The sequence below is a fragment of the Bufo gargarizans genome, chromosome 4 (genome assembly GCF_014858855.1).
Source record: "Bufo gargarizans isolate SCDJY-AF-19 chromosome 4, ASM1485885v1, whole genome shotgun sequence".
Lineage (NCBI taxonomy): Eukaryota > Metazoa > Chordata > Amphibia > Anura > Bufonidae > Bufo > Bufo gargarizans.
In genome coordinates, this window is record NC_058083.1 from 386,293,940 (window position 1) to 386,316,517 (window position 22,578).

The following is a 22,578-nucleotide window of genomic DNA, read 5'->3' on the forward strand; positions in this document are numbered from 1 at the left end:
TGGTGCCATCTCCTCGGACCTCAATTGGATCAAGGAGACCACCTGGGAGGAGTAGGCTGTCCATGTTCTAGACATGCAAATGAGGCCACTAAAAAGCCTGCAAGAGCTAGAGAAGAACATTCTGTTTTTCAACCTGAACAAGGAAGCCCCAGCAAGCTGGAGCATGCAAAAATTGCCAAAAAACTCAGTTTTGCTCCTCTCCACGGAAATCTTTAGTAAAAGGCGAAAGATTTATACGTTCTGAAGAGAAACCAGAGTATACATCGGGCAAGGGCTTCCTGGGTTCTTGGTGCCATCTCCTCGGACCTCAATTGGATCAAGGAGACCACCTGGAGGAGTAGGCTGTCCATGTTCTAGACATGCAAATGAGGCCACTAAAAAGCCTGCAAGAGCTAGAGAAGAACATTCTGTTTTTCAACCTGAACAAGGAAGCCCCAGCAAGCTGGAGCATGCAAAAATTGCCAAAAAACTCAGTTTTGCTCCTCTCCACGGAAATCTTTAGTAAAAGGCGAAAGATTTATACGTTCTGAAGAGAAACCAGAGTATACATCGGGCAAGGGCTTCCTGGGTTCTTGGTGCCATCTCCTCGGACCTCAATTGGATCAAGGAGACCACCTGGGAGGAGTAGGCTGTCCATGGTCTAGACATGCAAATGAGGCCACTAAAAAGCCTGCAAGAGCTAGAGAAGAACATTCTGTTTTTCAACCTGAACAAGGAAGCCCCAGCAAGCTGGAGCATGCAAAAATTGCCAAAAAACTCAGTTTTGCTCCTCTCCACGGAAATCTTTAGTAAAAGGCGAAAGATTTATACGTTCTGAAGAGAAACCAGAGTATACATCGGGCAAGGGCTTCCTGGGTTCTTGGTGCCATCTCCTCGGACCTCAATTGGATCAAGGAGACCACCTGGGAGGAGTAGGCTGTCCATGGTCTAGACATGCAAATGAGGCCACTAAAAATCCTGCAAGAGCTAGAGAAGAACATTCTGTTTTTCAACCTGAACAAGGAAGCCCCAGCAAGCTGGAGCATGCAAAAATTGCCAAAAAACTCAGTTTTGCTCCTCTCCACGGAAATCTTTAGTAAAAGGCGAAAGATTTATACGTTCTGAAGAGAAACCAGAGTATACATCGGGCAAGGGCTTCCTGGGTTCTTGGTGCCATCTCCTCGGACCTCAATTGGATCAAGGAGACCACCTGGGAGGAGTAGGCTGTCCATGGTCTAGACATGCAAATGAGGCCACTAAAAAGCCTGCAAGAGCTAGAGAAGAACATTCTGTTTTTCAACCTGAACAAGGAAGCCCCAGCAAGCTGGAGCATGCAAAAATTGCCAAAAAACTCAGTTTTGCTCCTCTCCACGGAAATCTTTAGTAAAAGGCGAAAGATTTATACGTTCTGAAGAGAAACCAGAGTATACATCGGGCAAGGGCTTCCTGGGTTCTTGGTGCCATCTCCTCGGACCTCAATTGGATCAAGGAGACCACCTGGGAGGAGTAGGCTGTCCATGGTCTAGACATGCAAATGAGGCCACTAAAAATCCTGCAAGAGCTAGAGAAGAACATTCTGTTTTTCAACCTGAACAAGGAAGCCCCAGCAAGCTGGAGCATGCAAAAATTGCCAAAAAACTCAGTTTTGCTCCTCTCCACGGAAATCTTTAGTAAAAGGCGAAAGATTTATACGTTCTGAAGAGAAACCAGAGTATACATCGGGCAAGGGCTTCCTGGGTTCTTGGTGCCATCTCCTCGGACCTCAATTGGATCAAGGAGACCACCTGGAGGAGTAGGCTGTCCATGTTCTAGACATGCAAATGAGGCCACTAAAAAGCCTGCAAGAGCTAGAGAAGAACATTCTGTTTTTCAACCTGAACAAGGAAGCCCCAGCAAGCTGGAGCATGCAAAAATTGCCAAAAAACTCAGTTTTGCTCCTCTCCACGGAAATCTTTAGTAAAAGGCGAAAGATTTATACGTTCTGAAGAGAAACCAGAGTATACATCGGGCAAGGGCTTCCTGGGTTCTTGGTATCATCTCCTCGGACCTCAATTGGCACAAGGAAACCACCTGGGAGGAGTAGGCTGTCCATGTTCTAGACATGCAAATGAGGCCACTAAAAAGCCTGCAAGAGCTAGAGAAGAACATTCTGTTTTTCAACCTGAACAAGGAAGCCCCAGCAAGCTGGAGCATGCAAAAATTGCCAAAAAACTCAGTTTTGCTCCTCTCCACGGAAATCTTTAGTAAAAGGCGAAAGATTTATACGTTCTGAAGAGAAACCAGAGTATACATCGGGCAAGGGCTTCCTGGGTTCTTGGTGCTATGTTCTAGACATGCAAATGAGGCCACTAAAAATCCTGCAAGAGCCAGAGACAAACATTCTGTTTTTCAACCTGAACAAGGAAGCCCCAGCAAGCTGGAGCATGCAAAAATTGCCAAAAAACTCAGTTTTGCTCCTCTCCACGGAAATCTTTAGTAAAAGGCGAAAGATTTATACGTTCTGAAGAGAAACCAGAGTATACATCGGGCAAGGGCTTCCTGGGTTCTTGGTGCCATCTCCTCGGACCTCAATTGGATCAAGGAGACCACCTGGGAGGAGTAGGCTGTCCATGGTCTAGACATGCAAATGAGGCCACTAAAAATCCTGCAAGAGCTAGAGAAGAACATTCTGTTTTTCAACCTGAACAAGGAAGCCCCAGCAAGCTGGAGCATGCAAAAATTGCCAAAAAACTCAGTTTTGCTCCTCTCCACGGAAATCTTTAGTAAAAGGCGAAAGATTTATACGTTCTGAAGAGAAACCAGAGTATACATCGGGCAAGGGCTTCCTGGGTTCTTGGTGCCATCTCCTCGGACCTCAATTGGATCAAGGAGACCACCTGGGAGGAGTAGGCTGTCCATGTTCTAGACATGCAAATGAGGCCACTAAAAAGCCTGCAAGAGCTAGAGAAGAACATTCTGTTTTTCAACCTGAACAAGGAAGCCCCAGCAAGCTGGAGCATGCAAAAATTGCCAAAAAACTCAGTTTTGCTCCTCTCCACGGAAATCTTTAGTAAAAGGCGAAAGATTTATACGTTCTGAAGAGAAACCAGAGTATACATCGGGCAAGGGCTTCCTGGGTTCTTGGTGCCATCTCCTCGGACCTCAATTGGATCAAGGAGACCACCTGGGAGGAGTAGGCTGTCCATGGTCTAGACATGCAAATGAGGCCACTAAAAATCCTGCAAGAGCTAGAGAAGAACATTCTGTTTTTCAACCTGAACAAGGAAGCCCCAGCAAGCTGGAGCATGCAAAAATTGCCAAAAAACTCAGTTTTGCTCCTCTCCACGGAAATCTTTAGTAAAAGGCGAAAGATTTATACGTTCTGAAGAGAAACCAGAGTATACATCGGGCAAGGGCTTCCTGGGTTCTTGGTGCCATCTCCTCGGACCTCAATTGGATCAAGGAGACCACCTGGGAGGAGTAGGCTGTCCATGGTCTAGACATGCAAATGAGGCCACTAAAAAGCCTGCAAGAGCTAGAGAAGAACATTCTGTTTTTCAACCTGAACAAGGAAGCCCCAGCAAGCTGGAGCATGCAAAAATTGCCAAAAAACTCAGTTTTGCTCCTCTCCACGGAAATCTTTAGTAAAAGGCGAAAGATTTATACGTTCTGAAGAGAAACCAGAGTATACATCGGGCAAGGGCTTCCTGGGTTCTTGGTGCCATCTCCTCGGACCTCAATTGGATCAAGGAGACCACCTGGGAGGAGTAGGCTGTCCATGGTCTAGACATGCAAATGAGGCCACTAAAAATCCTGCAAGAGCTAGAGAAGAACATTCTGTTTTTCAACCTGAACAAGGAAGCCCCAGCAAGCTGGAGCATGCAAAAATTGCCAAAAAACTCAGTTTTGCTCCTCTCCACGGAAATCTTTAGTAAAAGGCGAAAGATTTATACGTTCTGAAGAGAAACCAGAGTATACATCGGGCAAGGGCTTCCTGGGTTCTTGGTGCCATCTCCTCGGACCTCAATTGGATCAAGGAGACCACCTGGGAGGAGTAGGCTGTCCATGGTCTAGACATGCAAATGAGGCCACTAAAAATCCTGCAAGAGCTAGAGAAGAACATTCTGTTTTTCAACCTGAACAAGGAAGCCCCAGCAAGCTGGAGCATGCAAAAATTGCCAAAAAACTCAGTTTTGCTCCTCTCCACGGAAATCTTTAGTAAAAGGCGAAAGATTTATACGTTCTGAAGAGAAACCAGAGTATACATCGGGCAAGGGCTTCCTGGGTTCTTGGTGCTATGTTCTAGACATGCAAATGAGGCCACTAAAAATCCTGCAAGAGCCAGAGACAAACATTCTGTTTTTCAACCTTAACAAGGAAGCCCCAGCAAGCTGGAGCATGCAAAAATTGCCAAAAAACTCAGTTTTGCTCCTCTCCACGGAAATCTTTAGTAAAAGGCGAAAGATTTATACGTTCTGAAGAGAAACCAGAGTATACATCGGGCAAGGGCTTCCTGGGTTCTTGGTGCCATCTCCTCGGACCTCAATTGGATCAAGGAGACCACCTGGGAGGAGTAGGCTGTCCATGGTCTAGACATGCAAATGAGGCCACTAAAAAGCCTGCAAGAGCTAGAGAAGAACATTCTGTTTTTCAACCTGAACAAGGAAGCCCCAGCAAGCTGGAGCATGCAAAAATTGCCAAAAAACTCAGTTTTGCTCCTCTCCACGGAAATCTTTAGTAAAAGGCGAAAGATTTATACGTTCTGAAGAGAAACCAGAGTATACATCGGGCAAGGGCTTCCTGGGTTCTTGGTGCCATCTCCTCGGACCTCAATTGGATCAAGGAGACCACCTGGGAGGAGTAGGCTGTCCATGGTCTAGACATGCAAATGAGGCCACTAAAAATCCTGCAAGAGCTAGAGAAGAACATTCTGTTTTTCAACCTGAACAAGGAAGCCCCAGCAAGCTGGAGCATGCAAAAATTGCCAAAAAACTCAGTTTTGCTCCTCTCCACGGAAATCTTTAGTAAAAGGCGAAAGATTTATACGTTCTGAAGAGAAACCAGAGTATACATCGGGCAAGGGCTTCCTGGGTTCTTGGTGCCATCTCCTCGGACCTCAATTGGATCAAGGAGACCACCTGGGAGGAGTAGGCTGTCCATGGTCTAGACATGCAAATGAGGCCACTAAAAATCCTGCAAGAGCTAGAGAAGAACATTCTGTTTTTCAACCTGAACAAGGAAGCCCCAGCAAGCTGGAGCATGCAAAAATTGCCAAAAAACTCAGTTTTGCTCCTCTCCACGGAAATCTTTAGTAAAAGGCGAAAGATTTATACGTTCTGAAGAGAAACCAGAGTATACATCGGGCAAGGGCTTCCTGGGTTCTTGGTGCCATCTCCTCGGACCTCAATTGGATCAAGGAGACCACCTGGGAGGAGTAGGCTGTCCATGGTCTAGACATGCAAATGAGGCCACTAAAAATCCTGCAAGAGCTAGAGAAGAACATTCTGTTTTTCAACCTGAACAAGGAAGCCCCAGCAAGCTGGAGCATGCAAAAATTGCCAAAAAACTCAGTTTTGCTCCTCTCCACGGAAATCTTTAGTAAAAGGCGAAAGATTTATACGTTCTGAAGAGAAACCAGAGTATACATCGGGCAAGGGCTTCCTGGGTTCTTGGTGCCATCTCCTCGGACCTCAATTGGATCAAGGAGACCACCTGGGAGGAGTAGGCTGTCCATGGTCTAGACATGCAAATGAGGCCACTAAAAATCCTGCAAGAGCTAGAGAAGAACATTCTGTTTTTCAACCTGAACAAGGAAGCCCCAGCAAGCTGGAGCATGCAAAAATTGCCAAAAAACTCAGTTTTGCTCCTCTCCACGGAAATCTTTAGTAAAAGGCGAAAGATTTATACGTTCTGAAGAGAAACCAGAGTATACATCGGGCAAGGGCTTCCTGGGTTCTTGGTGCCATCTCCTCGGACCTCAATTGGATCAAGGAGACCACCTGGGAGGAGTAGGCTGTCCATGGTCTAGACATGCAAATGAGGCCACTAAAAATCCTGCAAGAGCTAGAGAAGAACATTCTGTTTTTCAACCTGAACAAGGAAGCCCCAGCAAGCTGGAGCATGCAAAAATTGCCAAAAACTCAGTTTTGCTCCTCTCCACGGAAATCTTTAGTAAAAGGCGAAAGATTTATACGTTCTGAAGAGAAACCAGAGTATACATCGGGCAAGGGCTTCCTGGGTTCTTGGTGCCATCTCCTCGGACCTCAATTGGATCAAGGAGACCACCTGGGAGGAGTAGGCTGTCCATGGTCTAGACATGCAAATGAGGCCACTAAAAATCCTGCAAGAGCTAGAGAAGAACATTCTGTTTTTCAACCTGAACAAGGAAGCCCCAGCAAGCTGGAGCATGCAAAAATTGCCAAAAAACTCAGTTTTGCTCCTCTCCACGGAAATCTTTAGTAAAAGGCGAAAGATTTATACGTTCTGAAGAGAAACCAGAGTATACATCGGGCAAGGGCTTCCTGGGTTCTTGGTGCCATCTCCTCGGACCTCAATTGGATCAAGGAGACCACCTGGAGGAGTAGGCTGTCCATGGTCTAGACATGCAAATGAGGCCACTAAAAAGCCTGCAAGAGCTAGAGAAGAACATTCTGTTTTTCAACCTGAACAAGGAAGCCCCAGCAAGCTGGAGCATGCAAAAATTGCCAAAAAACTCAGTTTTGCTCCTCTCCACGGAAATCTTTAGTAAAAGGCGAAAGATTTATACGTTCTGAAGAGAAACCAGAGTATACATCGGGCAAGGGCTTCCTGGGTTCTTGGTGCCATCTCCTCGGACCTCAATTGGATCAAGGAGACCACCTGGGAGGAGTAGGCTGTCCATGGTCTAGACATGCAAATGAGGCCACTAAAAATCCTGCAAGAGCTAGAGAAGAACATTCTGTTTTTCAACCTGAACAAGGAAGCCCCAGCAAGCTGGAGCATGCAAAAATTGCCAAAAAACTCAGTTTTGCTCCTCTCCACGGAAATCTTTAGTAAAAGGCGAAAGATTTATACGTTCTGAAGAGAAACCAGAGTATACATCGGGCAAGGGCTTCCTGGGTTCTTGGTGCCATCTCCTCGGACCTCAATTGGATCAAGGAGACCACCTGGGAGGAGTAGGCTGTCCATGGTCTAGACATGCAAATGAGGCCACTAAAAAGCCTGCAAGAGCTAGAGAAGAACATTCTGTTTTTCAACCTGAACAAGGAAGCCCCAGCAAGCTGGAGCATGCAAAAATTGCCAAAAAACTCAGTTTTGCTCCTCTCCACGGAAATCTTTAGTAAAAGGCGAAAGATTTATACGTTCTGAAGAGAAACCAGAGTATACATCGGGCAAGGGCTTCCTGGGTTCTTGGTGCCATCTCCTCGGACCTCAATTGGATCAAGGAGACCACCTGGGAGGAGTAGGCTGTCCATGGTCTAGACATGCAAATGAGGCCACTAAAAATCCTGCAAGAGCTAGAGAAGAACATTCTGTTTTTCAACCTGAACAAGGAAGCCCCAGCAAGCTGGAGCATGCAAAAATTGCCAAAAAACTCAGTTTTGCTCCTCTCCACGGAAATCTTTAGTAAAAGGCGAAAGATTTATACGTTCTGAAGAGAAACCAGAGTATACATCGGGCAAGGGCTTCCTGGGTTCTTGGTGCCATCTCCTCGGACCTCAATTGGATCAAGGAGACCACCTGGGAGGAGTAGGCTGTCCATGGTCTAGACATGCAAATGAGGCCACTAAAAATCCTGCAAGAGCTAGAGAAGAACATTCTGTTTTTCAACCTGAACAAGGAAGCCCCAGCAAGCTGGAGCATGCAAAATTGCCAAAAAACTCAGTTTTGCTCCTCTCCACGGAAATCTTTAGTAAAAGGCGAAAGATTTATACGTTCTGAAGAGAAACCAGAGTATACATCGGGCAAGGGCTTCCTGGGTTCTTGGTGCCATCTCCTCGGACCTCAATTGGATCAAGGAGACCACCTGGGAGGAGTAGGCTGTCCATGGTCTAGACATGCAAATGAGGCCACTAAAAATCCTGCAAGAGCTAGAGAAGAACATTCTGTTTTTCAACCTGAACAAGGAAGCCCCAGCAAGCTGGAGCATGCAAAAATTGCCAAAAAACTCAGTTTTGCTCCTCTCCACGGAAATCTTTAGTAAAAGGCGAAAGATTTATACGTTCTGAAGAGAAACCAGAGTATACATCGGGCAAGGGCTTCCTGGGTTCTTGGTGCCATCTCCTCGGACCTCAATTGGATCAAGGAGACCACCTGGGAGGAGTAGGCTGTCCATGGTCTAGACATGCAAATGAGGCCACTAAAAAGCCTGCAAGAGCTAGAGAAGAACATTCTGTTTTTCAACCTGAACAAGGAAGCCCCAGCAAGCTGGAGCATGCAAAAATTGCCAAAAAACTCAGTTTTGCTCCTCTCCACGGAAATCTTTAGTAAAAGGCGAAAGATTTATACGTTCTGAAGAGAAACCAGAGTATACATCGGGCAAGGGCTTCCTGGGTTCTTGGTGCCATCTCCTCGGACCTCAATTGGATCAAGGAGACCACCTGGGAGGAGTAGGCTGTCCATGTTCTAGACATGCAAATGAGGCCACTAAAAAGCCTGCAAGAGCTAGAGAAGAACATTCTGTTTTTCAACCTGAACAAGGAAGCCCCAGCAAGCTGGAGCATGCAAAAATTGCCAAAAAACTCAGTTTTGCTCCTCTCCACGGAAATCTTTAGTAAAAGGCGAAAGATTTATACGTTCTGAAGAGAAACCAGAGTATACATCGGGCAAGGGCTTCCTGGGTTCTTGGTGCCATCTCCTCGGACCTCAATTGGATCAAGGAGACCACCTGGGAGGAGTAGGCTGTCCATGTTCTAGACATGCAAATGAGGCCACTAAAAAGCCTGCAAGAGCTAGAGAAGAACATTCTGTTTTTCAACCTGAACAAGGAAGCCCCAGCAAGCTGGAGCATGCAAAAATTGCCAAAAAACTCAGTTTTGCTCCTCTCCACGGAAATCTTTAGTAAAAGGCGAAAGATTTATACGTTCTGAAGAGAAACCAGAGTATACATCGGGCAAGGGCTTCCTGGGTTCTTGGTGCCATCTCCTCGGACCTCAATTGGATCAAGGAGACCACCTGGGAGGAGTAGGCTGTCCATGGTCTAGACATGCAAATGAGGCCACTAAAAATCCTGCAAGAGCTAGAGACAAACATTCTGTTTTTCAACCTGAACAAGGAAGCCCCAGCAAGCTGGAGCATGCAAAAATTGCCAAAAAACTCAGTTTTGCTCCTCTCCACGGAAATCTTTAGTAAAAGGCGAAAGATTTATACGTTCTGAAGAGAAACCAGAGTATACATCGGGCAAGGGCTTCCTGGGTTCTTGGTGCCATCTCCTCGGACCTCAATTGGATCAAGGAGACCACCTGGGAGGAGTAGGCTGTCCATGTTCTAGACATGCAAATGAGGCCACTAAAAAGCCTGCAAGAGCTAGAGAAGAACATTCTGTTTTTCAACCTGAACAAGGAAGCCCCAGCAAGCTGGAGCATGCAAAAATTGCCAAAAACTCAGTTTTGCTCCTCTCCACGGAAATCTTTAGTAAAAGGCGAAAGATTTATACGTTCTGAAGAGAAACCAGAGTATACATCGGGCAAGGGCTTCCTGGGTTCTTGGTGCCATCTCCTCGGACCTCAATTGGATCAAGGAGACCACCTGGGAGGAGTAGGCTGTCCATGGTCTAGACATGCAAATGAGGCCACTAAAAAGCCTGCAAGAGCTAGAGAAGAACATTCTGTTTTTCAACCTGAACAAGGAAGCCCCAGCAAGCTGGAGCATGCAAAAATTGCCAAAAAACTCAGTTTTGCTCCTCTCCACGGAAATCTTTAGTAAAAGGCGAAAGATTTATACGTTCTGAAGAGAAACCAGAGTATACATCGGGCAAGGGCTTCCTGGGTTCTTGGTGCCATCTCCTCGGACCTCAATTGGATCAAGGAGACCACCTGGAGGAGTAGGCTGTCCATGTTCTAGACATGCAAATGAGGCCACTAAAAAGCCTGCAAGAGCTAGAGAAGAACATTCTGTTTTTCAACCTGAACAAGGAAGCCCCAGCAAGCTGGAGCATGCAAAATTGCCAAAAAACTCAGTTTTGCTCCTCTCCACGGAAATCTTTAGTAAAAGGCGAAAGATTTATACGTTCTGAAGAGAAACCAGAGTATACATCGGGCAAGGGCTTCCTGGGTTCTTGGTGCCATCTCCTCGGACCTCAATTGGATCAAGGAGACCACCTGGGAGGAGTAGGCTGTCCATGGTCTAGACATGCAAATGAGGCCACTAAAAAGCCTGCAAGAGCTAGAGAAGAACATTCTGTTTTTCAACCTGAACAAGGAAGCCCCAGCAAGCTGGAGCATGCAAAAATTGCCAAAAAACTCAGTTTTGCTCCTCTCCACGGAAATCTTTAGTAAAAGGCGAAAGATTTATACGTTCTGAAGAGAAACCAGAGTATACATCGGGCAAGGGCTTCCTGGGTTCTTGGTGCCATCTCCTCGGACCTCAATTGGATCAAGGAGACCACCTGGGAGGAGTAGGCTGTCCATGTTCTAGACATGCAAATGAGGCCACTAAAAATCCTGCAAGAGCTAGAGAAGAACATTCTGTTTTTCAACCTGAACAAGGAAGCCCCAGCAAGCTGGAGCATGCAAAAATTGCCAAAAAACTCAGTTTTGCTCCTCTCCACGGAAATCTTTAGTAAAAGGCGAAAGATTTATACGTTCTGAAGAGAAACCAGAGTATACATCGGGCAAGGGCTTCCTGGGTTCTTGGTGCCATCTCCTCGGACCTCAATTGGATCAAGGAGACCACCTGGAGGAGTAGGCTGTCCATGGTCTAGACATGCAAATGAGGCCACTAAAAAGCCTGCAAGAGCTAGAGAAGAACATTCTGTTTTTCAACCTGAACAAGGAAGCCCCAGCAAGCTGGAGCATGCAAAAATTGCCAAAAAACTCAGTTTTGCTCCTCTCCACGGAAATCTTTAGTAAAAGGCGAAAGATTTATACGTTCTGAAGAGAAACCAGAGTATACATCGGGCAAGGGCTTCCTGGGTTCTTGGTGCCATCTCCTCGGACCTCAATTGGATCAAGGAGACCACCTGGAGGAGTAGGCTGTCCATGGTCTAGACATGCAAATGAGGCCACTAAAAAGCCTGCAAGAGCTAGAGAAGAACATTCTGTTTTTCAACCTGAACAAGGAAGCCCCAGCAAGCTGGAGCATGCAAAAATTGCCAAAAAACTCAGTTTTGCTCCTCTCCACGGAAATCTTTAGTAAAAGGCGAAAGATTTATACGTTCTGAAGAGAAACCAGAGTATACATCGGGCAAGGGCTTCCTGGGTTCTTGGTGCCATCTCCTCGGACCTCAATTGGATCAAGGAGACCACCTGGGAGGAGTAGGCTGTCCATGGTCTAGACATGCAAATGAGGCCACTAAAAAGCCTGCAAGAGCTAGAGAAGAACATTCTGTTTTTCAACCTGAACAAGGAAGCCCCAGCAAGCTGGAGCATGCAAAAATTGCCAAAAAACTCAGTTTTGCTCCTCTCCACGGAAATCTTTAGTAAAAGGCGAAAGATTTATACGTTCTGAAGAGAAACCAGAGTATACATCGGGCAAGGGCTTCCTGGGTTCTTGGTGCCATCTCCTCGGACCTCAATTGGATCAAGGAGACCACCTGGGAGGAGTAGGCTGTCCATGGTCTAGACATGCAAATGAGGCCACTAAAAAGCCTGCAAGAGCTAGAGAAGAACATTCTGTTTTTCAACCTGAACAAGGAAGCCCCAGCAAGCTGGAGCATGCAAAAATTGCCAAAAAACTCAGTTTTGCTCCTCTCCACGGAAATCTTTAGTAAAAGGCGAAAGATTTATACGTTCTGAAGAGAAACCAGAGTATACATCGGGCAAGGGCTTCCTGGGTTCTTGGTGCCATCTCCTCGGACCTCAATTGGATCAAGGAGACCACCTGGGAGGAGTAGGCTGTCCATGGTCTAGACATGCAAATGAGGCCACTAAAAAGCCTGCAAGAGCTAGAGAAGAACATTCTGTTTTTCAACCTGAACAAGGAAGCCCCAGCAAGCTGGAGCATGCAAAAATTGCCAAAAAACTCAGTTTTGCTCCTCTCCACGGAAATCTTTAGTAAAAGGCGAAAGATTTATACGTTCTGAAGAGAAACCAGAGTATACATCGGGCAAGGGCTTCCTGGGTTCTTGGTGCCATCTCCTCGGACCTCAATTGGATCAAGGAGACCACCTGGGAGGAGTAGGCTGTCCATGGTCTAGACATGCAAATGAGGCCACTAAAAAGCCTGCAAGAGCTAGAGAAGAACATTCTGTTTTTCAACCTGAACAAGGAAGCCCCAGCAAGCTGGAGCATGCAAAAATTGCCAAAAAACTCAGTTTTGCTCCTCTCCACGGAAATCTTTAGTAAAAGGCGAAAGATTTATACGTTCTGAAGAGAAACCAGAGTATACATCGGGCAAGGGCTTCCTGGGTTCTTGGTGCCATCTCCTCGGACCTCAATTGGATCAAGGAGACCACCTGGGAGGAGTAGGCTGTCCATGTTCTAGACATGCAAATGAGGCCACTAAAAATCCTGCAAGAGCTAGAGAAGAACATTCTGTTTTTCAACCTGAACAAGGAAGCCCCAGCAAGCTGGAGCATGCAAAAATTGCCAAAAAACTCAGTTTTGCTCCTCTCCACGGAAATCTTTAGTAAAAGGCGAAAGATTTATACGTTCTGAAGAGAAACCAGAGTATACATCGGGCAAGGGCTTCCTGGGTTCTTGGTGCCATCTCCTCGGACCTCAATTGGATCAAGGAGACCACCTGGAGGAGTAGGCTGTCCATGGTCTAGACATGCAAATGAGGCCACTAAAAAGCCTGCAAGAGCTAGAGAAGAACATTCTGTTTTTCAACCTGAACAAGGAAGCCCCAGCAAGCTGGAGCATGCAAAAATTGCCAAAAAACTCAGTTTTGCTCCTCTCCACGGAAATCTTTAGTAAAAGGCGAAAGATTTATACGTTCTGAAGAGAAACCAGAGTATACATCGGGCAAGGGCTTCCTGGGTTCTTGGTGCCATCTCCTCGGACCTCAATTGGATCAAGGAGACCACCTGGGAGGAGTAGGCTGTCCATGGTCTAGACATGCAAATGAGGCCACTAAAAAGCCTGCAAGAGCTAGAGAAGAACATTCTGTTTTTCAACCTGAACAAGGAAGCCCCAGCAAGCTGGAGCATGCAAAAATTGCCAAAAAACTCAGTTTTGCTCCTCTCCACGGAAATCTTTAGTAAAAGGCGAAAGATTTATACGTTCTGAAGAGAAACCAGAGTATACATCGGGCAAGGGCTTCCTGGGTTCTTGGTGCCATCTCCTCGGACCTCAATTGGATCAAGGAGACCACCTGGGAGGAGTAGGCTGTCCATGGTCTAGACATGCAAATGAGGCCACTAAAAAGCCTGCAAGAGCTAGAGAAGAACATTCTGTTTTTCAACCTGAACAAGGAAGCCCCAGCAAGCTGGAGCATGCAAAAATTGCCAAAAAACTCAGTTTTGCTCCTCTCCACGGAAATCTTTAGTAAAAGGCGAAAGATTTATACGTTCTGAAGAGAAACCAGAGTATACATCGGGCAAGGGCTTCCTGGGTTCTTGGTGCCATCTCCTCGGACCTCAATTGGATCAAGGAGACCACCTGGAAGGAGTAGGCTGTCCATGTTCTAGACATGCAAATGAGGCCACTAAAAAGCCTGCAAGAGATAGAGAAGAACATTCTGTTTTTCAACCTGAACAAGGAAGCCCCAGCAAGCTGGAGCATGCAAAAATTGCCAAAAAACTCAGTTTTGCTCCTCTCCACGGAAATCTTTAGTAAAAGGCGAAAGATTTATACGTTCTGAAGAGAAACCAGAGTATACATCGGGCAAGGGCTTCCTGGGTTCTTGGTGCCATCTCCTCGGACCTCAATTGGATCAAGGAGACCACCTGGGAGGAGTAGGCTGTCCATGGTCTAGACATGCAAATGAGGCCACTAAAAATCCTGCAAGAGCTAGAGAAGAACATTCTGTTTTTCAACCTGAACAAGGAAGCCCCAGCAAGCTGGAGCATGCAAAAATTGCCAAAAAACTCAGTTTTGCTCCTCTCCACGGAAATCTTTAGTAAAAGGCGAAAGATTTATACGTTCTGAAGAGAAACCAGAGTATACATCGGGCAAGGGCTTCCTGGGTTCTTGGTGCCATCTCCTCGGACCTCAATTGGATCAAGGAGACCACCTGGGAGGAGTAGGCTGTCCATGGTCTAGACATGCAAATGAGGCCACTAAAAATCCTGCAAGAGCTAGAGAAGAACATTCTGTTTTTCAACCTGAACAAGGAAGCCCCAGCAAGCTGGAGCATGCAAAAATTGCCAAAAAACTCAGTTTTGCTCCTCTCCACGGAAATCTTTAGTAAAAGGCGAAAGATTTATACGTTCTGAAGAGAAACCAGAGTATACATCGGGCAAGGGCTTCCTGGGTTCTTGGTGCCATCTCCTCGGACCTCAATTGGCACAAGGAAACCACCTGGGAGGAGTAGGCTGTCCATGTTCTAGACATGCAAATGAGGCCACTAAAAAGCCTGCAAGAGCTAGAGAAGAACATTCTGTTTTTCAACCTGAACAAGGAAGCCCCAGCAAGCTGGAGCATGCAAAAATTGCCAAAAAACTCAGTTTTGCTCCTCTCCACGGAAATCTTTAGTAAAAGGCGAAAGATTTATACGTTCTGAAGAGAAACCAGAGTATACATCGGGCAAGGGCTTCCTGGGTTCTTGGATCAAGGAGACCACCTGGAAGGAGTAGGCTGTCCATGGTCTAGACATGCAAATGAGGCCACTAAAAATCCTGCAAGAGCTAGAGAAGAACATTCTGTTTTTCAACCTGAACAAGGAAGCCCCAGCAAGCTGGAGCATGCAAAAATTGCCAAAAAACTCAGTTTTGCTCCTCTCCACGGAAATCTTTAGTAAAAGGCGAAAGATTTATACGTTCTGAAGAGAAACCAGAGTATACATCGGGCAAGGGCTTCCTGGGTTCTTGGTGCCATCTCCTCGGACCTCAATTGGATCAAGGAGACCACCTGGGAGGAGTAGGCTGTCCATGTTCTAGACATGCAAATGAGGCCACTAAAAGCCTGCAAGAGCTAGAGAAGAACATTCTGTTTTTCAACCTGAACAAGGAAGCCCCAGCAAGCTGGAGCATGCAAAAATTGCCAAAAAACTCAGTTTTGCTCCTCTCCACGGAAATCTTTAGTAAAAGGCGAAAGATTTATACGTTCTGAAGAGAAACCAGAGTATACATCGGGCAAGGGCTTCCTGGGTTCTTGGTGCCATCTCCTCGGACCTCAATTGGATCAAGGAGACCACCTGGAGGAGTAGGCTGTCCATGGTCTAGACATGCAAATGAGGCCACTAAAAAGCCTGCAAGAGCTAGAGAAGAACATTCTGTTTTTCAACCTGAACAAGGAAGCCCCAGCAAGCTGGAGCATGCAAAAATTGCCAAAAAACTCAGTTTTGCTCCTCTCCACGGAAATCTTTAGTAAAAGGCGAAAGATTTATACGTTCTGAAGAGAAACCAGAGTATACATCGGGCAAGGGCTTCCTGGGTTCTTGGTGCCATCTCCTCGGACCTCAATTGGATCAAGGAGACCACCTGGGAGGAGTAGGCTGTCCATGGTCTAGACATGCAAATGAGGCCACTAAAAATCCTGCAAGAGCTAGAGAAGAACATTCTGTTTTTCAACCTGAACAAGGAAGCCCCAGCAAGCTGGAGCATGCAAAAATTGCCAAAAAACTCAGTTTTGCTCCTCTCCACGGAAATCTTTAGTAAAAGGCGAAAGATTTATACGTTCTGAAGAGAAACCAGAGTATACATCGGGCAAGGGCTTCCTGGGTTCTTGGTGCCATCTCCTCGGACCTCAATTGGATCAAGGAGACCACCTGGGAGGAGTAGGCTGTCCATGGTCTAGACATGCAAATGAGGCCACTAAAAAGCCTGCAAGAGCTAGAGAAGAACATTCTGTTTTTCAACCTGAACAAGGAAGCCCCAGCAAGCTGGAGCATGCAAAAATTGCCAAAAAACTCAGTTTTGCTCCTCTCCACGGAAATCTTTAGTAAAAGGCGAAAGATTTATACGTTCTGAAGAGAAACCAGAGTATACATCGGGCAAGGGCTTCCTGGGTTCTTGGTGCCATCTCCTCGGACCTCAATTGGATCAAGGAGACCACCTGGGAGGAGTAGGCTGTCCATGGTCTAGACATGCAAATGAGGCCACTAAAAATCCTGCAAGAGCTAGAGAAGAACATTCTGTTTTTCAACCTGAACAAGGAAGCCCCAGCAAGCTGGAGCATGCAAAAATTGCCAAAAAACTCAGTTTTGCTCCTCTCCACGGAAATCTTTAGTAAAAGGCGAAAGATTTATACGTTCTGAAGAGAAACCAGAGTATACATCGGGCAAGGGCTTCCTGGGTTCTTGGTGCCATCTCCTCGGACCTCAATTGGATCAAGGAGACCACCTGGGAGGAGTAGGCTGTCCATGGTCTAGACATGCAAATGAGGCCACTAAAAATCCTGCAAGAGCTAGAGAAGAACATTCTGTTTTTCAACCTGAACAAGGAAGCCCCAGCAAGCTGGAGCATGCAAAAATTGCCAAAAAACTCAGTTTTGCTCCTCTCCACGGAAATCTTTAGTAAAAGGCGAAAGATTTATACGTTCTGAAGAGAAACCAGAGTATACATCGGGCAAGGGCTTCCTGGGTTCTTGGTGCCATCTCCTCGGACCTCAATTGGATCAAGGAGACCACCTGGGAGGAGTAGGCTGTCCATGGTCTAGACATGCAAATGAGGCCACTAAAAAGCCTGCAAGAGCTAGAGAAGAACATTCTGTTTTTCAACCTTAACAAGGAAGCCCCAGCAAGCTGGAGCATGCAAAAATTGCCAAAAAACTCAGTTTTGCTCCTCTCCACGGAAATCTTTAGTAAAAGGCGAAAGATTTATACGTTCTGAAGAGAAACCAGAGTATACATCGGGCAAGGGCTTCCTGGGTTCTTGGTGCCATCTCCTCGGACCTCAATTGGATCAAGGAAACCACCTGGGAGGAGTAGGCTGTCCATGTTCTAGACATGCAAATGAGGCCACTAAAAAGCCTGCAAGAGCTAGAGAAGAACATTCTGTTTTTCAACCTGAACAAGGAAGCCCCAGCAAGCTGGAGCATGCAAAAATTGCCAAAAAACTCAGTTTTGCTCCTCTCCACGGAAATCTTTAGTAAAAGGCGAAAGATTTATACGTTCTGAAGAGAAACCAGAGTATACATCGGGCAAGGGCTTCCTGGGTTCTTGGTGCTATGTTCTAGACATGCAAATGAGGCCACTAAAAATCCTGCAAGAGCCAGAGACAAACATTCTGTTTTTCAACCTGAACAAGGAAGCCCCAGCAAGCTGGAGCATGCAAAAATTGCCAAAAAACTCAGTTTTGCTCCTCTCCACGGAAATCTTTAGTAAAAGGCGAAAGATTTATACGTTCTGAAGAGAAACCAGAGTATACATCGGGCAAGGGCTTCCTGGGTTCTTGGTGCCATCTCCTCGGACCTCAATTGGATCAAGGAGACCACCTGGGAGGAGTAGGCTGTCCATGGTCTAGACATGCAAATGAGGCCACTAAAAATCCTGCAAGAGCTAGAGAAGAACATTCTGTTTTTCAACCTGAACAAGGAAGCCCCAGCAAGCTGGAGCATGCAAAAATTGCCAAAAAACTCAGTTTTGCTCCTCTCCACGGAAATCTTTAGTAAAAGGCGAAAGATTTATACGTTCTGAAGAGAAACCAGAGTATACATCGGGCAAGGGCTTCCTGGGTTCTTGGTGCCATCTCCTCGGACCTCAATTGGATCAAGGAGACCACCTGGGAGGAGTAGGCTGTCCATGGTCTAGACATGCAAATGAGGCCACTAAAAATCCTGCAAGAGCTAGAGAAGAACATTCTGTTTTTCAACCTGAACAAGGAAGCCCCAGCAAGCTGGAGCATGCAAAAATTGCCAAAAAACTCAGTTTTGCTCCTCTCCACGGAAATCTTTAGTAAAAGGCGAAAGATTTATACGTTCTGAAGAGAAACCAGAGTATACATCGGGCAAGGGCTTCCTGGGTTCTTGGTGCCATCTCCTCGGACCTCAATTGGATCAAGGAGACCACCTGGGAGGAGTAGGCTGTCCATGGTCTAGACATGCAAATGAGGCCACTAAAAAGCCTGCAAGAGCTAGAGAAGAACATTCTGTTTTTCAACCTGAACAAGGAAGCCCCAGCAAGCTGGAGCATGCAAAAATTGCCAAAAAACTCAGTTTTGCTCCTCTCCACGGAAATCTTTAGTAAAAGGCGAAAGATTTATACGTTCTGAAGAGAAACCAGAGTATACATCGGGCAAGGGCTTCCTGGGTTCTTGGTGCCATCTCCTCGGACCTCAATTGGATCAAGGAGACCACCTGGGAGGAGTAGGCTGTCCATGGTCTAGACATGCAAATGAGGCCACTAAAAATCCTGCAAGAGCTAGAGAAGAACATTCTGTTTTTCAACCTGAACAAGGAAGCCCCAGCAAGCTGGAGCATGCAAAAATTGCCAAAAAACTCAGTTTTGCTCCTCTCCACGGAAATCTTTAGTAAAAGGCGAAAGATTTATACGTTCTGAAGAGAAACCAGAGTATACATCGGGCAAGGGCTTCCTGGGTTCTTGGTGCCATCTCCTCGGACCTCAATTGGATCAAGGAGACCACCTGGGAGGAGTAGGCTGTCCATGGTCTAGACATGCAAATGAGGCCACTAAAAAGCCTGCAAGAGCTAGAGAAGAACATTCTGTTTTTCAACCTGAACAAGGAAGCCCCAGCAAGCTGGAGCATGCAAAAATTGCCAAAAAACTCAGTTTTGCTCCTCTCCACGGAAATCTTTAGTAAAAGGCGAAAGATTTATACGTTCTGAAGAGAAACCAGAGTATACATCGGGCAAGGGCTTCCTGGGTTCTTGGTGCCATCTCCTCGGACCTCAATTGGATCAAGGAGACCACCTGGAGGAGTAGGCTGTCCATGTTCTAGACATGCAAATGAGGCCACTAAAAAGCCTGCAAGAGCTAGAGAAGAACATTCTGTTTTTCAACCTGAACAAGGAAGCCCCAGCAAGCTGGAGCATGCAAAAATTGCCAAAAAACTCAGTTTTGCTCCTCTCCACGGAAATCTTTAGTAAAAGGCGAAAGATTTATACGTTCTGAAGAGAAACCAGAGTATACATCGGGCAAGGGCTTCCTGGGTTCTTGGTGCCATCTCCTCGGACCTCAATTGGATCAAGGAGACCACCTGGGAGGAGTAGGCTGTCCATGGTCTAGACATGCAAATGAGGCCACTAAAAATCCTGCAAGAGCTAGAGAAGAACATTCTGTTTTTCAACCTGAACAAGGAAGCCCCAGCAAGCTGGAGCATGCAAAAATTGCCAAAAAACTCAGTTTTGCTCCTCTCCACGGAAATCTTTAGTAAAAGGCGAAAGATTTATACGTTCTGAAGAGAAACCAGAGTATACATCGGGCAAGGGCTTCCTGGGTTCTTGGTGCCATCTCCTCGGACCTCAATTGGATCAAGGAGACCACCTGGGAGGAGTAGGCTGTCCATGGTCTAGACATGCAAATGAGGCCACTAAAAAGCCTGCAAGAGCTAGAGAAGAACATTCTGTTTTTCAACCTGAACAAGGAAGCCCCAGCAAGCTGGAGCATGCAAAAATTGCCAAAAAACTCAGTTTTGCTCCTCTCCACGGAAATCTTTAGTAAAAGGCGAAAGATTTATACGTTCTGAAGAGAAACCAGAGTATACATCGGGCAAGGGCTTCCTGGGTTCTTGGTGCCATCTCCTCGGACCTCAATTGGATCAAGGAGACCACCTGGGAGGAGTAGGCTGTCCATGGTCTAGACATGCAAATGAGGCCACTAAAAATCCTGCAAGAGCTAGAGAAGAACATTCTGTTTTTCAACCTGAACAAGGAAGCCCCAGCAAGCTGGAGCATGCAAAAATTGCCAAAAAACTCAGTTTTGCTCCTCTCCACGGAAATCTTTAGTAAAAGGCGAAAGATTTATACGTTCTGAAGAGAAACCAGAGTATACATCGGGCAAGGGCTTCCTGGGTTCTTGGTGCTATGTTCTAGACATGCAAATGAGGCCACTAAAAATCCTGCAAGAGCCAGAGACAAACATTCTGTTTTTCAACCTTAACAAGGAAGCCCCAGCAAGCTGGAGCATGCAAAAATTGCCAAAAAACTCAGTTTTGCTCCTCTCCACGGAAATCTTTAGTAAAAGGCGAAAGATTTATACGTTCTGAAGAGAAACCAGAGTATACATCGGGCAAGGGCTTCCTGGGTTCTTGGTGCCATCTCCTCGGACCTCAATTGGATCAAGGAAACCACCTGGGAGGAGTAGGCTGTCCATGTTCTAGACATGCAAATGAGGCCACTAAAAAGCCTGCAAGAGCTAGAGAAGAACATTCTGTTTTTCAACCTGAACAAGGAAGCCCCAGCAAGCTGGAGCATGCAAAAATTGCCAAAAAACTCAGTTTTGCTCCTCTCCACGGAAATCTTTAGTAAAAGGCGAAAGATTTATACGTTCTGAAGAGAAACCAGAGTATACATCGGGCAAGGGCTTCCTGGGTTCTTGGTGCTATGTTCTAGACATGCAAATGAGGCCACTAAAAATCCTGCAAGAGCCAGAGACAACCATTCTTTTTTTCAACCTTAACAAGGAAGTCCCAGCAAGCTGGAGCATGCAAAAATTGCCAAAAACTCAGTTTTGCTCCTCTCCACGGAAATCTTTAGTAAAAGGCGAAAGATTTATACGTTCTGAAGAGAAACCAGAGTATACATCGGGCAAGGGCTTCCTGGGTTCTTGGTGCCATCTCCTCGGACCTCAATTGGATCAAGGAGACCACCTGGGAGGAGTAGGCTGTCCATGGTCTAGACATGCAAATGAGGCCACTAAAAATCCTGCAAGAGCTAGAGAAGAACATTCTGTTTTTCAACCTGAACAAGGAAGCCCCAGCAAGCTGGAGCATGCAAAAATTGCCAAAAAACTCAGTTTTGCTCCTCTCCACGGAAATCTTTAGTAAAAGGCGAAAGATTTATACGTTCTGAAGAGAAACCAGAGTATACATCGGGCAAGGGCTTCCTGGGTTCTTGGTGCCATCTCCTCGGACCTCAATTGGATCAAGGAGACCACCTGGGAGGAGTAGGCTGTCCATGGTCTAGACATGCAAATGAGGCCACTAAAAATCCTGCAAGAGCTAGAGAAGAACATTCTGTTTTTCAACCTGAACAAGGAAGCCCCAGCAAGCTGGAGCATGCAAAAATTGCCAAAAAACTCAGTTTTGCTCCTCTCCACGGAAATCTTTAGTAAAAGGCGAAAGATTTATACGTTCTGAAGAGAAACCAGAGTATACATCGGGCAAGGGCTTCCTGGGTTCTTGGTGCCATCTCCTCGGACCTCAATTAGCACAAGGAGACCACCTGGAAGGAGTAGGCTGTCCATGTTCTAGACATGCAAATGAGGCCACTAAAAATCCTGCAAGAGCTAGAGAAGAACATTCTGTTTTTCAACCTGAACAAGGAAGCCCCAGCAAGCTGGAGCATGCAAAAATTGCCAAAAAACTCAGTTTTGCTCCTCTCCACGGAAATCTTTAGTAAAAGGCGAAAGATTTATACGTTCTGAAGAGAAACCAGAGTATACATCGGGCAAGGGCTTCCTGGGTTCTTGGTGCTATGTTCTAGACATGCAAATGAGGCCACTAAAAATCCTGCAAGAGCCAGAGACAAACATTCTGTTTTTCAACCTTAACAAGGAAGCCCCAGCAAGCTGGAGCATGCAAAAATTGCCAAAAAACTCAGTTTTGCTCCTCTCCACGGAAATCTTTAGTAAAAGGCGAAAGATTTATACGTTCTGAAGAGAAACCAGAGTATACATCGGGCAAGGGCTTCCTGGGTTCTTGGTGCCATCTCCTCGGACCTCAATTGGATCAAGGAGACCACCTGGGAGGAGTAGGCTGTCCATGTTCTAGACATGCAAATGAGGCCACTAAAAAGCCTGCAAGAGATAGAGAAGAACATTCTGTTTTTCAACCTGAACAAGGAAGCCCCAGCAAGCTGGAGCATGCAAAAATTGCCAAAAAACTCAGTTTTGCTCCTCTCCACGGAAATCTTTAGTAAAAGGCGAAAGATTTATACGTTCTGAAGAGAAACCAGAGTATACATCGGGCAAGGGCTTCCTGGGTTCTTGGTGCCATCTCCTCGGACCTCAATTGGATCAAGGAGACCACCTGGGAGGAGTAGGCTGTCCATGGTCTAGACATGCAAATGAGGCCACTAAAAATCCTGCAAGAGCTAGAGAAGAACATTCTGTTTTTCAACCTGAACAAGGAAGCCCCAGCAAGCTGGAGCATGCAAAAATTGCCAAAAACTCAGTTTTGCTCCTCTCCACGGAAATCTTTAGTAAAAGGCGAAAGATTTTACGTTCTGAAGAGAAACCAGAGTATACATCGGGCAAGGGCTT

General features: G+C 46.2%; 80 non-coding genes across 80 annotated transcripts; all 80 read right to left on the reverse strand.

Moving 5' to 3' along the window:
• Positions 1-144: 144 nt before the first annotated feature.
• On the reverse strand, positions 145-260 carry LOC122937309. The gene has a single exon (XR_006389713.1). It is a non-coding gene; the product is annotated as a U5 spliceosomal RNA (small nuclear RNA).
• A 170-nt stretch (positions 261-430) lies between these two features.
• Positions 431-546, reverse strand: LOC122937310. Its single transcript, XR_006389714.1, has one exon. It is a non-coding gene; the product is annotated as a U5 spliceosomal RNA (small nuclear RNA).
• Positions 547-717: 171 nt separating this feature from the next.
• LOC122937313 lies at positions 718-833 on the reverse strand. Its single transcript, XR_006389715.1, has one exon. It is a non-coding gene; the product is annotated as a U5 spliceosomal RNA (small nuclear RNA).
• Positions 834-1,004: 171 nt separating this feature from the next.
• On the reverse strand, positions 1,005-1,120 carry LOC122937314. Its single transcript, XR_006389716.1, has one exon. It is a non-coding gene; the product is annotated as a U5 spliceosomal RNA (small nuclear RNA).
• A 171-nt stretch (positions 1,121-1,291) lies between these two features.
• On the reverse strand, positions 1,292-1,407 carry LOC122937315. Its single transcript, XR_006389717.1, has one exon. It is a non-coding gene; the product is annotated as a U5 spliceosomal RNA (small nuclear RNA).
• Positions 1,408-1,578: 171 nt separating this feature from the next.
• LOC122937316 lies at positions 1,579-1,694 on the reverse strand. Its single transcript, XR_006389718.1, has one exon. It is a non-coding gene; the product is annotated as a U5 spliceosomal RNA (small nuclear RNA).
• Positions 1,695-1,864: 170 nt separating this feature from the next.
• On the reverse strand, positions 1,865-1,980 carry LOC122937317. The gene has a single exon (XR_006389719.1). It is a non-coding gene; the product is annotated as a U5 spliceosomal RNA (small nuclear RNA).
• Positions 1,981-2,151: 171 nt separating this feature from the next.
• LOC122937318 lies at positions 2,152-2,267 on the reverse strand. Its single transcript, XR_006389720.1, has one exon. It is a non-coding gene; the product is annotated as a U5 spliceosomal RNA (small nuclear RNA).
• A 116-nt stretch (positions 2,268-2,383) lies between these two features.
• Positions 2,384-2,499, reverse strand: LOC122937319. Its single transcript, XR_006389721.1, has one exon. It is a non-coding gene; the product is annotated as a U5 spliceosomal RNA (small nuclear RNA).
• Positions 2,500-2,670: 171 nt separating this feature from the next.
• Positions 2,671-2,786, reverse strand: LOC122937320. The gene has a single exon (XR_006389722.1). It is a non-coding gene; the product is annotated as a U5 spliceosomal RNA (small nuclear RNA).
• Positions 2,787-2,957: 171 nt separating this feature from the next.
• On the reverse strand, positions 2,958-3,073 carry LOC122937321. The gene has a single exon (XR_006389723.1). It is a non-coding gene; the product is annotated as a U5 spliceosomal RNA (small nuclear RNA).
• A 171-nt stretch (positions 3,074-3,244) lies between these two features.
• On the reverse strand, positions 3,245-3,360 carry LOC122937322. Its single transcript, XR_006389724.1, has one exon. It is a non-coding gene; the product is annotated as a U5 spliceosomal RNA (small nuclear RNA).
• Positions 3,361-3,531: 171 nt separating this feature from the next.
• On the reverse strand, positions 3,532-3,647 carry LOC122937324. The gene has a single exon (XR_006389725.1). It is a non-coding gene; the product is annotated as a U5 spliceosomal RNA (small nuclear RNA).
• Positions 3,648-3,818: 171 nt separating this feature from the next.
• LOC122937325 lies at positions 3,819-3,934 on the reverse strand. The gene has a single exon (XR_006389726.1). It is a non-coding gene; the product is annotated as a U5 spliceosomal RNA (small nuclear RNA).
• A 171-nt stretch (positions 3,935-4,105) lies between these two features.
• Positions 4,106-4,221, reverse strand: LOC122937326. Its single transcript, XR_006389727.1, has one exon. It is a non-coding gene; the product is annotated as a U5 spliceosomal RNA (small nuclear RNA).
• A 116-nt stretch (positions 4,222-4,337) lies between these two features.
• Positions 4,338-4,453, reverse strand: LOC122937327. The gene has a single exon (XR_006389728.1). It is a non-coding gene; the product is annotated as a U5 spliceosomal RNA (small nuclear RNA).
• Positions 4,454-4,624: 171 nt separating this feature from the next.
• Positions 4,625-4,740, reverse strand: LOC122937329. Its single transcript, XR_006389729.1, has one exon. It is a non-coding gene; the product is annotated as a U5 spliceosomal RNA (small nuclear RNA).
• Positions 4,741-4,911: 171 nt separating this feature from the next.
• LOC122937330 lies at positions 4,912-5,027 on the reverse strand. The gene has a single exon (XR_006389730.1). It is a non-coding gene; the product is annotated as a U5 spliceosomal RNA (small nuclear RNA).
• A 171-nt stretch (positions 5,028-5,198) lies between these two features.
• LOC122937331 lies at positions 5,199-5,314 on the reverse strand. The gene has a single exon (XR_006389731.1). It is a non-coding gene; the product is annotated as a U5 spliceosomal RNA (small nuclear RNA).
• A 171-nt stretch (positions 5,315-5,485) lies between these two features.
• Positions 5,486-5,601, reverse strand: LOC122937332. Its single transcript, XR_006389732.1, has one exon. It is a non-coding gene; the product is annotated as a U5 spliceosomal RNA (small nuclear RNA).
• A 171-nt stretch (positions 5,602-5,772) lies between these two features.
• On the reverse strand, positions 5,773-5,888 carry LOC122937333. Its single transcript, XR_006389733.1, has one exon. It is a non-coding gene; the product is annotated as a U5 spliceosomal RNA (small nuclear RNA).
• A 171-nt stretch (positions 5,889-6,059) lies between these two features.
• LOC122936552 lies at positions 6,060-6,174 on the reverse strand. Its single transcript, XR_006389074.1, has one exon. It is a non-coding gene; the product is annotated as a U5 spliceosomal RNA (small nuclear RNA).
• Positions 6,175-6,345: 171 nt separating this feature from the next.
• On the reverse strand, positions 6,346-6,461 carry LOC122937334. Its single transcript, XR_006389734.1, has one exon. It is a non-coding gene; the product is annotated as a U5 spliceosomal RNA (small nuclear RNA).
• A 170-nt stretch (positions 6,462-6,631) lies between these two features.
• On the reverse strand, positions 6,632-6,747 carry LOC122937336. The gene has a single exon (XR_006389735.1). It is a non-coding gene; the product is annotated as a U5 spliceosomal RNA (small nuclear RNA).
• A 171-nt stretch (positions 6,748-6,918) lies between these two features.
• LOC122937337 lies at positions 6,919-7,034 on the reverse strand. Its single transcript, XR_006389736.1, has one exon. It is a non-coding gene; the product is annotated as a U5 spliceosomal RNA (small nuclear RNA).
• A 171-nt stretch (positions 7,035-7,205) lies between these two features.
• On the reverse strand, positions 7,206-7,321 carry LOC122937338. The gene has a single exon (XR_006389737.1). It is a non-coding gene; the product is annotated as a U5 spliceosomal RNA (small nuclear RNA).
• Positions 7,322-7,492: 171 nt separating this feature from the next.
• LOC122937339 lies at positions 7,493-7,608 on the reverse strand. The gene has a single exon (XR_006389738.1). It is a non-coding gene; the product is annotated as a U5 spliceosomal RNA (small nuclear RNA).
• Positions 7,609-7,779: 171 nt separating this feature from the next.
• On the reverse strand, positions 7,780-7,894 carry LOC122936686. The gene has a single exon (XR_006389203.1). It is a non-coding gene; the product is annotated as a U5 spliceosomal RNA (small nuclear RNA).
• A 171-nt stretch (positions 7,895-8,065) lies between these two features.
• LOC122937340 lies at positions 8,066-8,181 on the reverse strand. Its single transcript, XR_006389739.1, has one exon. It is a non-coding gene; the product is annotated as a U5 spliceosomal RNA (small nuclear RNA).
• Positions 8,182-8,352: 171 nt separating this feature from the next.
• On the reverse strand, positions 8,353-8,468 carry LOC122937342. Its single transcript, XR_006389740.1, has one exon. It is a non-coding gene; the product is annotated as a U5 spliceosomal RNA (small nuclear RNA).
• Positions 8,469-8,639: 171 nt separating this feature from the next.
• Positions 8,640-8,755, reverse strand: LOC122937343. Its single transcript, XR_006389741.1, has one exon. It is a non-coding gene; the product is annotated as a U5 spliceosomal RNA (small nuclear RNA).
• A 171-nt stretch (positions 8,756-8,926) lies between these two features.
• On the reverse strand, positions 8,927-9,042 carry LOC122937345. Its single transcript, XR_006389742.1, has one exon. It is a non-coding gene; the product is annotated as a U5 spliceosomal RNA (small nuclear RNA).
• A 171-nt stretch (positions 9,043-9,213) lies between these two features.
• Positions 9,214-9,329, reverse strand: LOC122937346. The gene has a single exon (XR_006389743.1). It is a non-coding gene; the product is annotated as a U5 spliceosomal RNA (small nuclear RNA).
• Positions 9,330-9,500: 171 nt separating this feature from the next.
• LOC122936554 lies at positions 9,501-9,615 on the reverse strand. Its single transcript, XR_006389076.1, has one exon. It is a non-coding gene; the product is annotated as a U5 spliceosomal RNA (small nuclear RNA).
• Positions 9,616-9,786: 171 nt separating this feature from the next.
• Positions 9,787-9,902, reverse strand: LOC122937347. Its single transcript, XR_006389744.1, has one exon. It is a non-coding gene; the product is annotated as a U5 spliceosomal RNA (small nuclear RNA).
• A 170-nt stretch (positions 9,903-10,072) lies between these two features.
• LOC122936687 lies at positions 10,073-10,187 on the reverse strand. Its single transcript, XR_006389204.1, has one exon. It is a non-coding gene; the product is annotated as a U5 spliceosomal RNA (small nuclear RNA).
• A 171-nt stretch (positions 10,188-10,358) lies between these two features.
• On the reverse strand, positions 10,359-10,474 carry LOC122937349. Its single transcript, XR_006389745.1, has one exon. It is a non-coding gene; the product is annotated as a U5 spliceosomal RNA (small nuclear RNA).
• A 171-nt stretch (positions 10,475-10,645) lies between these two features.
• LOC122937350 lies at positions 10,646-10,761 on the reverse strand. Its single transcript, XR_006389746.1, has one exon. It is a non-coding gene; the product is annotated as a U5 spliceosomal RNA (small nuclear RNA).
• A 170-nt stretch (positions 10,762-10,931) lies between these two features.
• LOC122937351 lies at positions 10,932-11,047 on the reverse strand. Its single transcript, XR_006389747.1, has one exon. It is a non-coding gene; the product is annotated as a U5 spliceosomal RNA (small nuclear RNA).
• Positions 11,048-11,217: 170 nt separating this feature from the next.
• Positions 11,218-11,333, reverse strand: LOC122937352. The gene has a single exon (XR_006389748.1). It is a non-coding gene; the product is annotated as a U5 spliceosomal RNA (small nuclear RNA).
• A 171-nt stretch (positions 11,334-11,504) lies between these two features.
• Positions 11,505-11,620, reverse strand: LOC122937353. The gene has a single exon (XR_006389749.1). It is a non-coding gene; the product is annotated as a U5 spliceosomal RNA (small nuclear RNA).
• Positions 11,621-11,791: 171 nt separating this feature from the next.
• LOC122937354 lies at positions 11,792-11,907 on the reverse strand. Its single transcript, XR_006389750.1, has one exon. It is a non-coding gene; the product is annotated as a U5 spliceosomal RNA (small nuclear RNA).
• A 171-nt stretch (positions 11,908-12,078) lies between these two features.
• Positions 12,079-12,194, reverse strand: LOC122937355. The gene has a single exon (XR_006389751.1). It is a non-coding gene; the product is annotated as a U5 spliceosomal RNA (small nuclear RNA).
• Positions 12,195-12,365: 171 nt separating this feature from the next.
• LOC122937356 lies at positions 12,366-12,481 on the reverse strand. Its single transcript, XR_006389752.1, has one exon. It is a non-coding gene; the product is annotated as a U5 spliceosomal RNA (small nuclear RNA).
• Positions 12,482-12,652: 171 nt separating this feature from the next.
• Positions 12,653-12,768, reverse strand: LOC122937357. Its single transcript, XR_006389753.1, has one exon. It is a non-coding gene; the product is annotated as a U5 spliceosomal RNA (small nuclear RNA).
• Positions 12,769-12,938: 170 nt separating this feature from the next.
• Positions 12,939-13,054, reverse strand: LOC122937358. Its single transcript, XR_006389754.1, has one exon. It is a non-coding gene; the product is annotated as a U5 spliceosomal RNA (small nuclear RNA).
• Positions 13,055-13,225: 171 nt separating this feature from the next.
• On the reverse strand, positions 13,226-13,341 carry LOC122937360. The gene has a single exon (XR_006389755.1). It is a non-coding gene; the product is annotated as a U5 spliceosomal RNA (small nuclear RNA).
• Positions 13,342-13,512: 171 nt separating this feature from the next.
• LOC122937361 lies at positions 13,513-13,628 on the reverse strand. Its single transcript, XR_006389756.1, has one exon. It is a non-coding gene; the product is annotated as a U5 spliceosomal RNA (small nuclear RNA).
• A 171-nt stretch (positions 13,629-13,799) lies between these two features.
• On the reverse strand, positions 13,800-13,915 carry LOC122937362. The gene has a single exon (XR_006389757.1). It is a non-coding gene; the product is annotated as a U5 spliceosomal RNA (small nuclear RNA).
• Positions 13,916-14,086: 171 nt separating this feature from the next.
• Positions 14,087-14,202, reverse strand: LOC122937363. The gene has a single exon (XR_006389758.1). It is a non-coding gene; the product is annotated as a U5 spliceosomal RNA (small nuclear RNA).
• Positions 14,203-14,373: 171 nt separating this feature from the next.
• Positions 14,374-14,489, reverse strand: LOC122937364. Its single transcript, XR_006389759.1, has one exon. It is a non-coding gene; the product is annotated as a U5 spliceosomal RNA (small nuclear RNA).
• A 171-nt stretch (positions 14,490-14,660) lies between these two features.
• On the reverse strand, positions 14,661-14,776 carry LOC122937365. The gene has a single exon (XR_006389760.1). It is a non-coding gene; the product is annotated as a U5 spliceosomal RNA (small nuclear RNA).
• Positions 14,777-14,922: 146 nt separating this feature from the next.
• On the reverse strand, positions 14,923-15,038 carry LOC122937366. Its single transcript, XR_006389761.1, has one exon. It is a non-coding gene; the product is annotated as a U5 spliceosomal RNA (small nuclear RNA).
• Positions 15,039-15,208: 170 nt separating this feature from the next.
• On the reverse strand, positions 15,209-15,324 carry LOC122937367. The gene has a single exon (XR_006389762.1). It is a non-coding gene; the product is annotated as a U5 spliceosomal RNA (small nuclear RNA).
• Positions 15,325-15,494: 170 nt separating this feature from the next.
• Positions 15,495-15,610, reverse strand: LOC122937368. The gene has a single exon (XR_006389763.1). It is a non-coding gene; the product is annotated as a U5 spliceosomal RNA (small nuclear RNA).
• Positions 15,611-15,781: 171 nt separating this feature from the next.
• On the reverse strand, positions 15,782-15,897 carry LOC122937369. Its single transcript, XR_006389764.1, has one exon. It is a non-coding gene; the product is annotated as a U5 spliceosomal RNA (small nuclear RNA).
• A 171-nt stretch (positions 15,898-16,068) lies between these two features.
• On the reverse strand, positions 16,069-16,184 carry LOC122937372. Its single transcript, XR_006389765.1, has one exon. It is a non-coding gene; the product is annotated as a U5 spliceosomal RNA (small nuclear RNA).
• A 171-nt stretch (positions 16,185-16,355) lies between these two features.
• Positions 16,356-16,471, reverse strand: LOC122937373. Its single transcript, XR_006389766.1, has one exon. It is a non-coding gene; the product is annotated as a U5 spliceosomal RNA (small nuclear RNA).
• Positions 16,472-16,642: 171 nt separating this feature from the next.
• Positions 16,643-16,758, reverse strand: LOC122937374. The gene has a single exon (XR_006389767.1). It is a non-coding gene; the product is annotated as a U5 spliceosomal RNA (small nuclear RNA).
• Positions 16,759-16,929: 171 nt separating this feature from the next.
• On the reverse strand, positions 16,930-17,045 carry LOC122937375. The gene has a single exon (XR_006389768.1). It is a non-coding gene; the product is annotated as a U5 spliceosomal RNA (small nuclear RNA).
• A 171-nt stretch (positions 17,046-17,216) lies between these two features.
• Positions 17,217-17,332, reverse strand: LOC122937376. The gene has a single exon (XR_006389769.1). It is a non-coding gene; the product is annotated as a U5 spliceosomal RNA (small nuclear RNA).
• A 116-nt stretch (positions 17,333-17,448) lies between these two features.
• Positions 17,449-17,564, reverse strand: LOC122937377. The gene has a single exon (XR_006389770.1). It is a non-coding gene; the product is annotated as a U5 spliceosomal RNA (small nuclear RNA).
• A 171-nt stretch (positions 17,565-17,735) lies between these two features.
• LOC122937378 lies at positions 17,736-17,851 on the reverse strand. The gene has a single exon (XR_006389771.1). It is a non-coding gene; the product is annotated as a U5 spliceosomal RNA (small nuclear RNA).
• A 171-nt stretch (positions 17,852-18,022) lies between these two features.
• LOC122937379 lies at positions 18,023-18,138 on the reverse strand. The gene has a single exon (XR_006389772.1). It is a non-coding gene; the product is annotated as a U5 spliceosomal RNA (small nuclear RNA).
• Positions 18,139-18,309: 171 nt separating this feature from the next.
• Positions 18,310-18,425, reverse strand: LOC122937380. Its single transcript, XR_006389773.1, has one exon. It is a non-coding gene; the product is annotated as a U5 spliceosomal RNA (small nuclear RNA).
• A 171-nt stretch (positions 18,426-18,596) lies between these two features.
• On the reverse strand, positions 18,597-18,712 carry LOC122937381. Its single transcript, XR_006389774.1, has one exon. It is a non-coding gene; the product is annotated as a U5 spliceosomal RNA (small nuclear RNA).
• A 171-nt stretch (positions 18,713-18,883) lies between these two features.
• Positions 18,884-18,999, reverse strand: LOC122937383. Its single transcript, XR_006389775.1, has one exon. It is a non-coding gene; the product is annotated as a U5 spliceosomal RNA (small nuclear RNA).
• Positions 19,000-19,169: 170 nt separating this feature from the next.
• LOC122937384 lies at positions 19,170-19,285 on the reverse strand. Its single transcript, XR_006389776.1, has one exon. It is a non-coding gene; the product is annotated as a U5 spliceosomal RNA (small nuclear RNA).
• A 171-nt stretch (positions 19,286-19,456) lies between these two features.
• On the reverse strand, positions 19,457-19,572 carry LOC122937385. The gene has a single exon (XR_006389777.1). It is a non-coding gene; the product is annotated as a U5 spliceosomal RNA (small nuclear RNA).
• Positions 19,573-19,743: 171 nt separating this feature from the next.
• On the reverse strand, positions 19,744-19,859 carry LOC122937387. The gene has a single exon (XR_006389778.1). It is a non-coding gene; the product is annotated as a U5 spliceosomal RNA (small nuclear RNA).
• A 171-nt stretch (positions 19,860-20,030) lies between these two features.
• LOC122937388 lies at positions 20,031-20,146 on the reverse strand. Its single transcript, XR_006389779.1, has one exon. It is a non-coding gene; the product is annotated as a U5 spliceosomal RNA (small nuclear RNA).
• Positions 20,147-20,262: 116 nt separating this feature from the next.
• On the reverse strand, positions 20,263-20,378 carry LOC122937389. The gene has a single exon (XR_006389780.1). It is a non-coding gene; the product is annotated as a U5 spliceosomal RNA (small nuclear RNA).
• Positions 20,379-20,549: 171 nt separating this feature from the next.
• Positions 20,550-20,665, reverse strand: LOC122937390. The gene has a single exon (XR_006389781.1). It is a non-coding gene; the product is annotated as a U5 spliceosomal RNA (small nuclear RNA).
• Positions 20,666-20,781: 116 nt separating this feature from the next.
• On the reverse strand, positions 20,782-20,896 carry LOC122936604. Its single transcript, XR_006389124.1, has one exon. It is a non-coding gene; the product is annotated as a U5 spliceosomal RNA (small nuclear RNA).
• A 171-nt stretch (positions 20,897-21,067) lies between these two features.
• Positions 21,068-21,183, reverse strand: LOC122937391. The gene has a single exon (XR_006389782.1). It is a non-coding gene; the product is annotated as a U5 spliceosomal RNA (small nuclear RNA).
• A 171-nt stretch (positions 21,184-21,354) lies between these two features.
• LOC122937392 lies at positions 21,355-21,470 on the reverse strand. Its single transcript, XR_006389783.1, has one exon. It is a non-coding gene; the product is annotated as a U5 spliceosomal RNA (small nuclear RNA).
• A 171-nt stretch (positions 21,471-21,641) lies between these two features.
• On the reverse strand, positions 21,642-21,757 carry LOC122937393. Its single transcript, XR_006389784.1, has one exon. It is a non-coding gene; the product is annotated as a U5 spliceosomal RNA (small nuclear RNA).
• A 116-nt stretch (positions 21,758-21,873) lies between these two features.
• Positions 21,874-21,989, reverse strand: LOC122937395. The gene has a single exon (XR_006389786.1). It is a non-coding gene; the product is annotated as a U5 spliceosomal RNA (small nuclear RNA).
• Positions 21,990-22,160: 171 nt separating this feature from the next.
• LOC122937396 lies at positions 22,161-22,276 on the reverse strand. The gene has a single exon (XR_006389787.1). It is a non-coding gene; the product is annotated as a U5 spliceosomal RNA (small nuclear RNA).
• Positions 22,277-22,447: 171 nt separating this feature from the next.
• LOC122936774 lies at positions 22,448-22,561 on the reverse strand. Its single transcript, XR_006389286.1, has one exon. It is a non-coding gene; the product is annotated as a U5 spliceosomal RNA (small nuclear RNA).
• Between the last annotated feature and the right edge of the window lie 17 nt (positions 22,562-22,578).